Source organism: Phodopus roborovskii, unplaced genomic scaffold (genome assembly GCF_943737965.1).
Source record: "Phodopus roborovskii unplaced genomic scaffold, PHOROB, whole genome shotgun sequence".
In the NCBI taxonomy this organism is placed as follows: Eukaryota; Metazoa; Chordata; class Mammalia; order Rodentia; family Cricetidae; genus Phodopus; species Phodopus roborovskii.
Window position 1 is genome coordinate 38,992,217 of NW_026125295.1, and position 13,011 is coordinate 39,005,227.

The window sequence follows — 13,011 nt, forward strand, 5'->3', positions numbered from 1 at the left end:
CCTATGGCCAAGGCCTGAGGCAGAAATGAGGGAACCTCCCTTCCTCTAGCTCAGCCTCAAAGCCGCAGCTCCCACTGGCTCTCCTCCACAGTGCCAGCTTTCAGCTCTGGTGATCTCTGGAGAATGGCGGCCTTCTCGCTGTTGGGAGTCCCTCAGTGCTTAGCTACCCTTGTTTGCTCCCTAACTGCTGCAAACCCTACTGTCATTTGCATCATCAAAGAAAGTTCTCTTTCCTGTTAGTATTTTGCCTGATATGACTGGTACCACTGACTCTGCTTATTTGGCACTCCATGCTAAAGAAATCTCATGAGGGCTTTTTAAATATTCTTTGCTTACCACCTATTCAAGCATATATTTATATTCCTGCTATTTTTATGACAGCTTAAATGTGACGATTAATTCACATCTAAACAAAAACGGTTAAACCTAAAAGTTATTATGGTTTAATTTAGTTATGAAATGTAACCCTGCATTGCCCTGATTCAATATAAATGCTGTAGGCTTCAAGTAAGAGTTAAAAGAAAAAAAAAGTCAGTGAAAGGATTCTGGTAGGGGAAATTTCACTTCCTTCTTCCCCACATCTCCTGCATAATCCTGACCACTCACGTTCATTGTTGAAGCCCTTGCAGAAAGAACAGGAGGAAGAGAAGCTTTAAGCCAGCACTTCTCAAATGTTGGGATGCCTGTAAATCAAAGGCAAGCTTATTTAAATGCTGACATTTGGGCCCTGCCCTCGACTTCGTGTTTTTACCAGCTCCCAGGGTAATTCTGTTGCACTACTAAATTTCAAAATGAACAGTGGCCACCCTCAAGATTCTACCCGCCCCTCTGGCACACTCCTTTCTTTTCCTTTCAGATGAGAAGTCCCCCGTTACACACGACCAAAGGGAGGAGAGACAATGATCAACACGGGAACATTCTGAACCATTCTGTGCCTGGACTGCTGCCAGTTAAATAATCAGAAGTTAAGTCAATTAAAATCCTTTAAAAATAAGAAGAGAAGGAGTAGCCTAGTCTCTCTGCAACTTGATCTACCTTGGCTGGCTGATATCCATGGGAGGCCCTCCTGTATCTGAAGAGAAACAGTGGAGGAGAAGTGGATGGGGGAGGGGGTTTAAGAGGGAATTGGAAAGAGGAGAGGGAGGGGAAACTTTGGTTAGGATGTTTAAAAAAAATTAAATTTAAAAAACAACAACAACAAAACAGGCACTCCAAGTAAACAGCATTGCCTCCATTTTACAATGAGAAAACTGAAACCCAAATAAATTAATTTGACCAATTAACGATTAGCAAAGACCTCTTGGGTATGCCTATGGCCTCTTACCAGTGAAGAAGACCCATAAACGTTCATGTTTAAAAGCTTCCACAGGGAAGCATGAGCCTAAGGAGCAAGCAGTCATCAAGGAACGCCCTCCTATCTGCCCACTGTTCCTATCCCCTCTCCTCTTTCCACTCTCCTCCTTCACTTCACTGGGCTTTCCACTTTCCACCTGCTGCACACAGCAGAACATGCATTTGTATAAGTGCTCTGCCCACATAATTAACTGCTACATGCTAAGGGGATTTGAATGTTGGCTGTGGGCTTGAGCAAAATCCTTATCCCTGACTCAGTTTCCCAATATGTAAAATCACAATGCCAATCCCCAGTGGTGACACTGTGACTAGCCAATGTGACTCAAATACTCTTGTGGCACAGTATTGGCACATAGCAAAAGCCCAATGAACAACAGCTACAATTTAAATTACACCAGCTCCTCTTATACCAACACATGGGCCCTAGGTCCTGTTCATTTTCATGGCCTTGAGTCCTGATACTGTGATGAGTAATGAAACCTCCTGGTGTTTATGTGTAGCAGGGATGAAACCATGTATAACCCAGCACTGGGTGGCTCCAGGAGGAGAAGATTTTAGGGCGAATAAGTCTTTCAATAGCCCTTCAATTACACTGCTTTGACAACTGTCTATTTCCCAACTTTAGAGTCAACCCTGTTGATTACATACTGGAGAGGTCTATAATTAACTTAATTCAAAACAACAATGACATGTCACTCAGCACAAGGACTAGGCCTTAGTATAGTCATCCCCAGGACTGAGAACAGTGCCTGGTCTCTAGTAAACACGTACGTGTGTGTGTGTGTGTGTGTGTGTGTGTGTGTGTGTGTGTGTGTGTGTGATTTGTGTGCAGGCACCCTGAGGCCAAAACATGGCACTGAATCTCCTGGAACTGGAGTTGCAGGGACTTAAAGAACTGCCTGTTATGGGTGATGGGAACTGAACTCAGGTCCTCTGAAAAAGCAACAAGTCCTCTTAACTGCTGAGTTAGGTCTCCAGCCCCTCAAGCATTTTTTAAATGAATTAAGGCATAAGGGAACCACACACACACACACACACACACACACACACACACACACACACAGTCTTCAGTGATTCCTTACCAAAAGGGTCATAACCATTAGATCAATACCAATACAGTAATAATAAAAGTTATTTTCAAAATTTCTCCAGAACATTTTTCTCTTTTATTTTTAAGCAGTCATTGGTTTTCCTGAAAAACTCTCTAACTAGAAAAGTTCATTACCAACCTCTCTATAGCTTTATCACAAGTATCAAAGCTTTGAGTTCATCTACTTGCCATTAAAAACACAAAAAGAAATGGGTGGTGATGGCGCATGCCTTTAATCCCAGCACTTGGGAGGCAGAGACAGGTGGATCTCTGAGTTCAAGGCTAATCTGGTCTATCGAAGTGATTTCCAGGATAGCCGAGGCTGCACAGAGAAACCCTGTCTCAAAAAACAAAACACCCACTAAAACAAAGCAAAACAGACAAACACATACACAAGAGCCTGCAACCACGAAGCCTAGTGTTTGTTACCACAAGGGAAGGAGAATGGCACCAGCCTTGCCACATGGCAAGACTCTCATTTAAAACAAAAAAAAAGTTAGTGACCTTGAATTCTTAGAATTTGAAGTACATGGATTAAAATCATAATATGAAATAAATTACTTGCTCACAGATTAATTCTAACACTGGGAAGTAGAGAACTATTGCAAAGGAGAGCCTACCATTTTGGGAATACAGAGATGCTTCTAAAGGCCTAAAAGAACACCTAACCTTAAGCAAGTTAGTTAACTTTAAGTAATGTTTAAGGTTTTGAACCTTTACTTTCACACCTACAAAAAATAGTAAATCTGCTATGCCTGTTTTATCAAGTTGTTTTAAGAGAAAAATACATTTAAAATTACTTCTGTGTGTGTGTGTGTGTGTGTGTGTGTATGTGTGTGTGGAGAGAGAGAGAGAGAATATTTAATTGATACAAAGGAAGGTGGAAGGTATTAACTTTTGGCATAAACACCTTCAGGTTTTAACCTGGGTTAGAGCATGAGGAAGGATCTCACATAGCCTAGGCTGGCCTCAAACTCACAGGGATATGCCTGCCTCTGCCTCCTGAGTGTTGGGATTATAGACGAGTGCCACTAAATCCAATTTTACGCAGTGCTAGAAATGGAATCCAGGACTCCATATATGCTAAACTTTTTCTTTGAGATAGGATCTTGTCATAGTGCCCAGATAGGCTACAAAAACCTGAGTTCCGTTTCCTGCTTCATCAGCCTCCCAGGTACCTGAACTACAGGCCCTGCCACTGAACCTCTTTGTAGATTTTAAATGTGTGGCTTCAATTTATCTTCCTATATGTCTGCCAATCTTGGTATTTCCTAGATCCAAAGATCCATCATAACCAAAACTCTGCCACATAAGAGCTCACCTTGTAAATGTTTATCAGTTGATTGCTTTCTCTAAAATAAAAAATAAAGTTCTATTTATTTTTATGTTGTCTATATGAGTATATGCTACATATGTGTGGTTGTCTACAGAGGTTAGAAGAGGACACTAAATTCCCTGAAGCTGGATTTGTAGGTGATGGTTAGCCACCCAACAAAGATGTTGAGAACTAAATTCTGGTCCTTTGGAAGAACAACAAGTACCCTTAACTGATGAACCATCTCTCCAACCCGTGGTTACTTTCAAATACAATAACAAGTGACTTAACATACACACACAAAAGATGCCTGTGTTTTGGCTGGGACCTTCCCTGGTGCGAATTAGTCAGCATGAATGCTAGTATTCGCCCTATGTGAATATACACTGAAGGAATGTGCTTTGGTGTTTTGGTTTCACTTGACGCATGTTTTCGCATAGCCAATTATCTCCTTTCTATTTAACACCGACAACTATTTATAAAAATGCTGGAATTGTGCTCCAGGTTTAATTTCCTAGGCTTGGGTACTCACAGAAAATTTTGGTATATTTGTGGTGGTTTATCAAAACTTTATATTATTGCTATACTAATATTTATGCATTAAGATCACTTGTTCACTAAAATCTATCAAATAAAAGCATATTGTTATAAATACAGTACCTCTGATATCTCTTCTATTTTTGGTTGTGAACCTAGCCTATAACAGCTGAGCTATCCCTCCAGCCTAACCTGTGGTATCTCTAAAAATTATCTAAAAATATGTTATTTAATATTAAGGTATTTAAAATTAAGTTATTTAACTCTGATTAGTTCTTAATTATCTGTACCCTCACTTCCTCCCAAAAGAAAAACAAAGCATGTTACAAATCAAATATTAATGATTCATATTTAAGCCACTGGATGATTTTTCACTTACATTAGATGTCCTTGGATGCAAATTCCTAACAGTTCCAATAAGAAAAAACCCTATACAGGTGGCCCCGGTTCAACTGTCCCTATTTTCTTACAAATCTATCCAAAAGGACTCTGCCATTTCATGCCTTTAGGTGTATTACATCTCATGGGATACTCTTGAAGCTTGAGCTAAAAGGAAAGAAAGAAAAGAGAAAGAAAGAAAGAAAGAAAGAAAGAAAGAAAGAAAGAAAGGAAGAAAGAAAGGAAGAAAGAAAGAAGGGATGGAGGGAAGGAGGGAGGGAGGGGGGAGGGAAGGGAGGGAGGAGGTAGGTTGGTTGGTTTGGGTAGCTGGAGAGATGGCTCAGAGGTTAAAAGCACTTGCTATTCTTCCAGAGGACACAAGTTTGGTTCCTAGCACACATATCAAGCAACTCACAGCCACCTGTAGCTCAAGGTCTATGGGGTGTGATACCCTCTATAGGCATTCATATTTATGATTACACATACACACACGTACAAATAAATGATACATTTTCTTCAAAAAGCCATGAAGCGTTCTGATTAAAAGACACTAATTGTATAAGCTAGGTATAACGGTATACACCTTTAATTCCAGCACTCAGGAGGCAGAGATAAGTGTATCCCTATGCATTAGAGGTCTACACAGTGAGTTCCAGACCAGTCAGGGCTACATAGTGACACCCCACCCCACCCAAAAAAAAAAAAAAAAAAAACGGGGGAGGGGGAGGGAATGTAGCAGTAAGATGTCTAAGCAGGTAAAAAACACTTTCCATGCAAACATGATGACCTGAGTTTGACCGAAATTAACTCCACAAAACTTTCCCATGGCTTCCATGGGTATACCACGTATATGCACACATAGGTCATAGATAGACAGATGATTGATAGATGATAGATAGGTGATTAGATAGGTGATTGATAGATGATAGATAGATAGATAGATAGATAGATAGATAGATAGATAGATAGATAGAATTTTGTCCTGGACTAAAGATATAGCTTTCCTGATGAACTACCTGCTTAGCATGAAAGTAGGTTTGATCCCAGCACCACAAACAAAGGGGCAGAGCTGCAACACTATAATCCCAGAACTCAGGAGATGAAGGTAGGAGGATATCTTAATATATATTTATTTTTTATTTCTTAAACTATAATTATTTGCTTATGTACAATTATATCCTTATGTGACATGGCATACATGTGGAAGTCAGAGGACAATTCATAGAAGTTGTTTGTCATGAGCTCAAACTCAGGGCATCAGGATTCCAGACAAGTGTTTTTATCTGCTGAGCCATCTCACAGGCCTGGGTATCTTGAGCCTGAAGCATGTTTCACCCTCTAAGATTAGAGTTATTTAAATAACATTTAAGAGACAGCTACTGTATTTGGGAGCATCAATCTAGCTCACACGAAGGAAAAACTTGAAGCTTTATCCTAAACAGAAACCTCATATACTGCTCAGCTATAATGAAATGAAGCCAGGATTAGATGGCAGTGTTAATTCCTATAAGCCCATCAAAATGAAAAGCACATAATACTCATTACATGCTGGAACTACCCCAAAAATGATGCCACAGCATTGGGTCACTCACTGTTCAAGGCCTTGAGGAAGAAGACATAGAATTTTCAATTAGCTCCACACTCCATGCATCAACTATCACCAGTTCCTCAAGTGTCTCTCAATAGTTCACCAAGTGAACAGAAATCCAAGGCAAGTTCTGGCGCAACCAGGTAGGGGACTGCCTGTCAGAAGACTCCCCTTGTGTATCCAGAGTCTGGACTTTGTCCCTCCAAAGCTACATGCAAGTATTTACTTCTCTGAGCCTCTGTTTTCTCCTCTACAAAAGAACAAGACCATCAATCTGGAAAATTACTTTGTAAATCAAGCCTTGAGCTTGTATGTGTATCACACCATACTAAATTGCCAGTTCATAAACTGTTACAAATTATCACTTTCTGGGAATCCCCATTATACTGTGTGAGACTTATTCAAATTGTAATGCTTTTATCAACCTTTTATGTTTAAATACCATGTTTTAATACAGAAAAATGAAAACTTTAGCACCCAAGGCCTTATACATACTAGGGAGGGCTCTACCAACTGAATTATAAAACCTGACTTTTTTAAAACTGTCATTCTAAGCCTTACGTACCCAGATCAAGTTAAAAACCAGTGAACTTTTTAAAATGTGGAGTGCCTACATATTTATTCAGACCTTGCATGGTGGGTATCTTTAAAACTGTCTAAAGGTGGCTGCCTTTCAGAACCCAGATACAGACCAGTTGTCTAAACAATAAATGATCCACCACAGACTCCAGGCAAAGTCACAACAGGATGAGAGAAGAGCTTTTGGCCTCTCAGATTTCCTGGCCACTGTTATTTTAAAACTTGATCACATAAACAAGGGAAAATCCCTTTCAGATAAGCCCCTATGGACTATAATTTACCATCTTTGTTTTTAATACCTTGTGGTAGTTTCCATAACATATCGTAATTGCTCACTTTTCTTGCTCATGTGTCCAGATGATAAAGAGCGTATGTATATTCTATACTACATTTAATCACAATAATCTTTTCTTAACGGTAGTATTAGATCCCTGTCATTTACAAGTAACTTTTGAGAGCAAATACATAACTAGAAAAGAGGATGAAAAAATAGGTAACAGATCACACACACAAAATAAAAACACTATGGGCAGATGACCATCAGACTAAAAAGACGTGTTTACCACTGTGCATGTTTACTCCTGCACAACAGAAAACCCCCCAAAAGATCGAACATTTAAAAGTCAATGAGCTATTCTGAACAGCTGCATTGTTTCTGCCTCTTCCTTTAGCCCCCTTGTAACATTTGTGGCTATTTCTAAATTTAATGCTAGAGGGCACTAAGATAACTTTTTTCACTAAACATTTCCCAGTTGGAAAACTACAAGCCAAGATGTCTTAAAGCTGAGTTAATTTGTACAGAAATGCTGCTGTTCAGCGGCCAACCTTTGTACCATGACCACCATCAAGACTCACATTTTATGGTGTGCAGATAGTTACAGCTGAGCCTCAGGAGCTGTTAAAAAGTCTCAAGCCGACTATATTTAAACATCTTACAATTGTATCACGAGAGCAAATGAAACTTTTATTCAGCACATATGAAATCGCCCCAACAATACTCCACATTAGGATTTAAACAGCCCTGCCCTACATACTTTTTGCCAGATAAAATGTAACTCTGTATAAATATTCCAGACATAGATAATCTAAGAATGGCCTTATCAAATTAGTTTCTATTTAAACATGCAATCCAGAGCTAGAGTGATTAAATTAGTTTAAGGCGTTTTGGAATTAACTAACGATGATTTTTGTTTTGTTTTTTTCCAGCAACACATCCGTAAAACTCTCACTCAAGATACTAGACTGCTCAGGGACTAAAATTCCAACTCTGTAGAATGCAACCATGGTCTTCGACACGGCTAAATTATTAATGGCATCATTTGATCTTTACTTCTGACAACAAACTAGTCTGTGTAGAATTTTCCGTGTGCTTCCAAAAGGAGAAAATAAAACCATCTCGCAATGTCAGGAGAGACTCCCGGGATCGGGGACGCAGAGCGTCAGATGACAGGCACCCAGCCGGCCCGGGAAAAAGAAGCCAGAGCTCCGTTCTGCGCCCGGCCGAGCAGAGGCCAAGGCGACAAGGACAGGCGGGCGTGCAGGCACCCACACTCACCCGGGGAGGCAGGTGCGCGAGAGGTCGCGGCCACGGAGAGGCTGCCGGGCTGCGGGCGCGAAGGGAGAGCGCGACGCGGCGGCGGAGAGCGAGCACCGGAGACGACTGCTGCCGGGATTTGCTTCCTGCTGGGACAGATCCGGGATGGGTCTCCGCCCGCTGGCCAGAGCCCTGCTGAGTGCCCAGCCTGCAGCGCACGTCACTGCTACGGAGAGCCCAGGGGGGCGGGAGGCGGGGGCGGAGGCGGGACTTTGTGGGAGGGGCGGAGTGTCTGGAGAAAAGGCGGGTCTTCATGCGCAAGGGGCGGGGCCTTGAGACGCGAAGGGCTGAGAGGGGAGGAGGAGGGGGCGGACTTGGAAGGCGGTAGGAGTGAAGGAACGGAGGGGAGGGATCTGAAGTCGTGTGGCGGGGCGGAGGCGGGGGGGCGCGAGAGCTGAGAAGAGCCTGGTCCCTAGACGCCGGGCCGGGCGGGTTGGGAAGGGGAGGCCTCGGAGAGCTGGGGACCAGAGGGTCGTGGTCTCAGGACTCGCGAATAAGGAGCAGGAAAGGGGCGGGACTTAATGGCTTTCGGCCTGAGAAGAGAGGGACTTCAAGGTTGGGAAGAAGGGGAGAGCGGACACTCTGGATGCATCCCCGCTAGGAGCTTGGTGCAGGTGACCACACAAAGTTTCCTTGGTCGCAGTAGTGGTTGTTTCCAGTCCCTCGGCGCGGGTCCTGTGGATCTGCACCGCAAAGAGTCAGTTGGAGGAAAGTTGAGTCAGTGGTGACTCGCGTGCAGTCTCTGGGTGGCACAGCCAGGCAGCCAGTCCTGTGCTCCCCACGCAGCTCTCCACCTGCCTGTGTCAACTTCCTGTTCGGCCCTTGGAGGATTGGACCACGGAAGGAAGTTTTCCCTGCCTGGCTGGCCTCCCATGCGATGTAACATTTACTTCTTAGAGCCCCTGTACTTCCAGTCGCTTTTGTTGTTATTTATTTGGGCTCTTGATAATCTTAGTGTGTAACCAGGCTGGAACTTGCCATGTAGCCCTAACTTCGAAATAGTGATAATCCTTGTGAGCTAGTTTTATAGAACTAAATAAACTGCCCCGCTTTATCTTTCCAACTGTTTAATTTCACAGTCTATAAGGTCATATGAGTCATCTTTTTTAATTAAATACTACATTTCTATGCAAATTCGAAAACAAACATCGCCTTTATAAGGAAAAGAAGCTACTAAGAAATTAAGGGGCTGGCAAGATGTTTCAGCCAGTGAGTTCACTTGCAGCCCAGCCTGAAGCCCAGCTTTTGATCCCCAGAACCCAACTTACTCCTCAAACTGTCCTCTGAACACAGGGGCATTGTCTGGATGATTCTTAGATAAGACAAGTTCCATGTGTTCAAACTGGGCCTGGTGTCTTACGCTTGTGATTCCAGATACTCGGAGGATGCAAGTTCAATCTACACCATCACAAAAATGGTGGGGGGGGGGGAGAGTCAGACATGCAGAGAGGACACAGACACAGTTGGTATATGAAAAATCGGGGGGGGGGGGGGGAGTGAGGGAACATGTCTTTAAATCCCAGAACTCAGGAGGGAGAGGCAGATGGATCTCTGAGTTTGAGGCCAGCCTAGTCTACAGAGTGAGTTCCAGGACAGCCAAGGCTACACAGAGTGAGCCTGTCTCAAAGGGGAAAGAAAGAGAAAAGAAAGAAAAAAAGAAAAAGCTACCTTTCAGTGAGAACATTTCAAATAAAACAGTTAAGTAGAAATAGGGAAGTTAAAAAGAGGAAGAAAAACCAAGAAAGGAAGTAATTTACAGCAACCACAGGAGTTTAGCTCCAGATTGCCAAGAGTAAAAATCTCAAATATATAAAAGAATGTAGAATGAACTATAACCAGGGGCAGAGCTCATTTTCTATAAGCCTGGTGCTGGGATGAGAGAGGAAATTGGAGGCAAATAGAACCCTCGGTCTCACGGCCAGCCATTCCAGCAAAAGTGGTAAGCTCCTGATTTAGTGAGATAGCCTCTGTTACAAATAATAAAATTGTGAAAGACTGAAGGAGATGCCTGTGTTGGTATGGTTTTTTGTTTTTGGTTTTTTTTTTTTTTTTTTTTTTTTTTTTTTTGGTTTTTTGGGAGTTTTTTGTTTAGTTTTGTTTTGTTTTGACAACTTAATGCATTAAGCTAGAGTCATCTGAGAGGGAACTTTAAGAAAAACACCCATCAGATTGGCCTGTAGGCAATCCTGTTGAACATTTTCTCGATTGATGAATGATGTGGAAAGACCTGGACAGATGGTCACAGGGTGTGTAAGAAAGCAAACCAAACAAGCAGGGTAAATAAACCAGTAAGTAAGCATTGTCCATTACCTCTGCATCAGTCCCTGCCAGCAGGTTCTTGTTTTGAGTTACTGTACTGTCTTCTTGATGGACTGCAATCTGAGAGATGAAATAACAGCTTTCCTCCCTGGCTGTTTTTGGTTGAAGTTTTATTATAGTAATAGAAAACAGACTAAGACAATGTGTAACATAGACCTCTGGCTCCCACCCAAACACATTGCAGACACAAAGGGTCCCTTACACTTGTGCATGACAAAAAAAAAAAAAAAAAAAAAACAGAAACAATTGGCTTTTTAAAATGAAGATCATGGGACTGGAGGATGGTCCAGCAGTGAGGAACACAGGGAGACCTAGTAATTGTAACTTCAGTTCCAAGGGGGAATCTGATACACTCTTCTGGCTATCACAGGCACTGCACACATGTGGTACAGACATACAGCACCCATATACATGAAATACATAAAAATAATAAATCTCTTTAAAGGAAAAACTGAAGGTCACTGTGTATTTTGTTCACTGCCTTTGCCTAATTTTGAAATTAACATAAAAATCTATTTGCAAGCCAGTAGAAAGCACCTTGTCTGTAGTTTCTTGTGACTAATGTTGTCCATGAGTCTTTTCTCCCCTTGTCCCTCCGCCCACTTTAGTACTTTTAGTCCCTTTACTTCTAGCTCCATATCCCTCTGCTCACTCCTCTTCCTACCTTCTACCATTGTCTTTTTTCCAGACTACCATCATTTCAGTTCTTACATAATCATAACTACCAGTCCAGACTTAAAAATCCAACCATGAATGCTTCCCCACCACCCTTAGCATGAAGTCCAAATCCCTTAACCTTCTGTCCCTGGACCTTTGCGAAGCAGGCTACGCCAACCCACCACAGCTGCCATACATCAGTCCTAAAACTGGATGTAACCACCTTTCACAACAAAACTGGTCAGTCTTGTTTGACTAGTGTAGTGGGTTAGTTCTCTTGTCTTTTTATTAATTACTTTTTAAAGCCTTTTTACTGGTAGTGTGATCCCCAGCTCACCACTATGCTCAGGTTCACAAGCTGAGCTACCTAGTGTCTGTCCTGGGAATCACTGTCCTCCCCACACTCAGCTGCCCAGTCTCATTTCTACCAACAGCCTCCATTTCTCGTACTTTACATTCAAGACATTCTGAAGGGCTTTTGTGTCCCCAAACACACATTCTATGCTATTTACTATGCTGGAGCATAGCCAGGCTAAACCCAATTATTCCTTCAGAACAAAGCCTGCTTGTCCTCCCCAAGAGTTTTCCCTAAACCCCCTGGTGGTAAATCCTGGGCATAATTCAGTTCTTTCCCCATCTTTCGCTTAATATCCACTATGCAAATATCTCTTACAATACATATTGCACTATTACCACCTAAATCTACTTACATGTATCCTCTAGTTTGCCTGTATACTCTTTGAGGACACAGTAGACTTTGCTTTGAATTCCTAGTATCAAGCACAGTAGCTTTCTCACTAAGTAGTGCCTACAGGGCCCGGGATATAGCTCACTGGTAAGGTTCTTAATGTTAAATAAATAAACAGCACCTACCACAACTATAATTATTGAATAAAATGGAATGGAAGGATGAGCAGATGCCAAAGCTGCATATGCTATCATCAAGTATAGTGGCAGTAACTGTCTGTGTGACCTAGACTCATTCCATATTTACATGTCATAAATTCCACAGCTTGCTTTGACCCTCCCCAGCCCACCCATCCCCATTTTTAGGCAGCCTCTCGTATATCACAGGCAGGTCTGGAACTTGCTTGTAGCTGAGGATGAGGTTGAATTTTCTTTTTAAAATTTAGTTAGTTCTTTGGAAATTTCATTCATGTATGTAATCATTCTGGAGACTTTGAATATCTCCCTGTGTCTCCTAGAGTGCTGAGTTCATAGACACAGGATATCAAGCCCAGAGCCTGGTGCTGTTAGGCAAATACTCTACCAACCATGATACAGCCCCAGCCTATGCATTTTAAGGCTATCCCAGAAATTATTCTCTTTCTTTTTTGTTTTGACAAATTTATTTATTTTGTGTGTGTGCAAGCATGAAGAGATGAGAGAAAACTTGTGGAAGTTGGTTCTCTCTCAAATTCAGGTTCCCCAGATTTGATGTCAAGCCCCTTTACCACTAAGCCCATTTTGGATCATACCCCCAAGAATTCTTGAGATCTATAGATAGCTTATCATAGATGGGAATGCCACAAGCTGCCTCCTCCCAACCATGTGCAAATTTTTTTGAGTTTTGCTGTTTTTGTGTGTTTACAGAAATTCAC

General features: G+C 42.0%; 1 protein-coding gene across 6 annotated transcripts in view; it reads right to left on the bottom strand.

The window, feature by feature from the left end:
* Myo6 (myosin VI) overlaps positions 1 to 8,455 on the bottom strand; it is a 121,062-nt gene extending 112,607 nt beyond the window's left edge. For 4 of the 6 annotated variants that reach the window (XM_051173102.1, XM_051173089.1, XM_051173095.1 and 1 more), the window contains exon 1: positions 8,396 to 8,450. The gene's annotated coding sequence lies outside the window, so the exon portion shown is untranslated. Of the gene's footprint in view, positions 1 to 8,395 lie in introns of all 6 variants that reach the window. The other 2 variants (XM_051173118.1, XM_051173110.1) reach the window with 1 other exon arrangement.
* Positions 8,456 to 13,011: the final 4,556 nt, after the last annotated feature.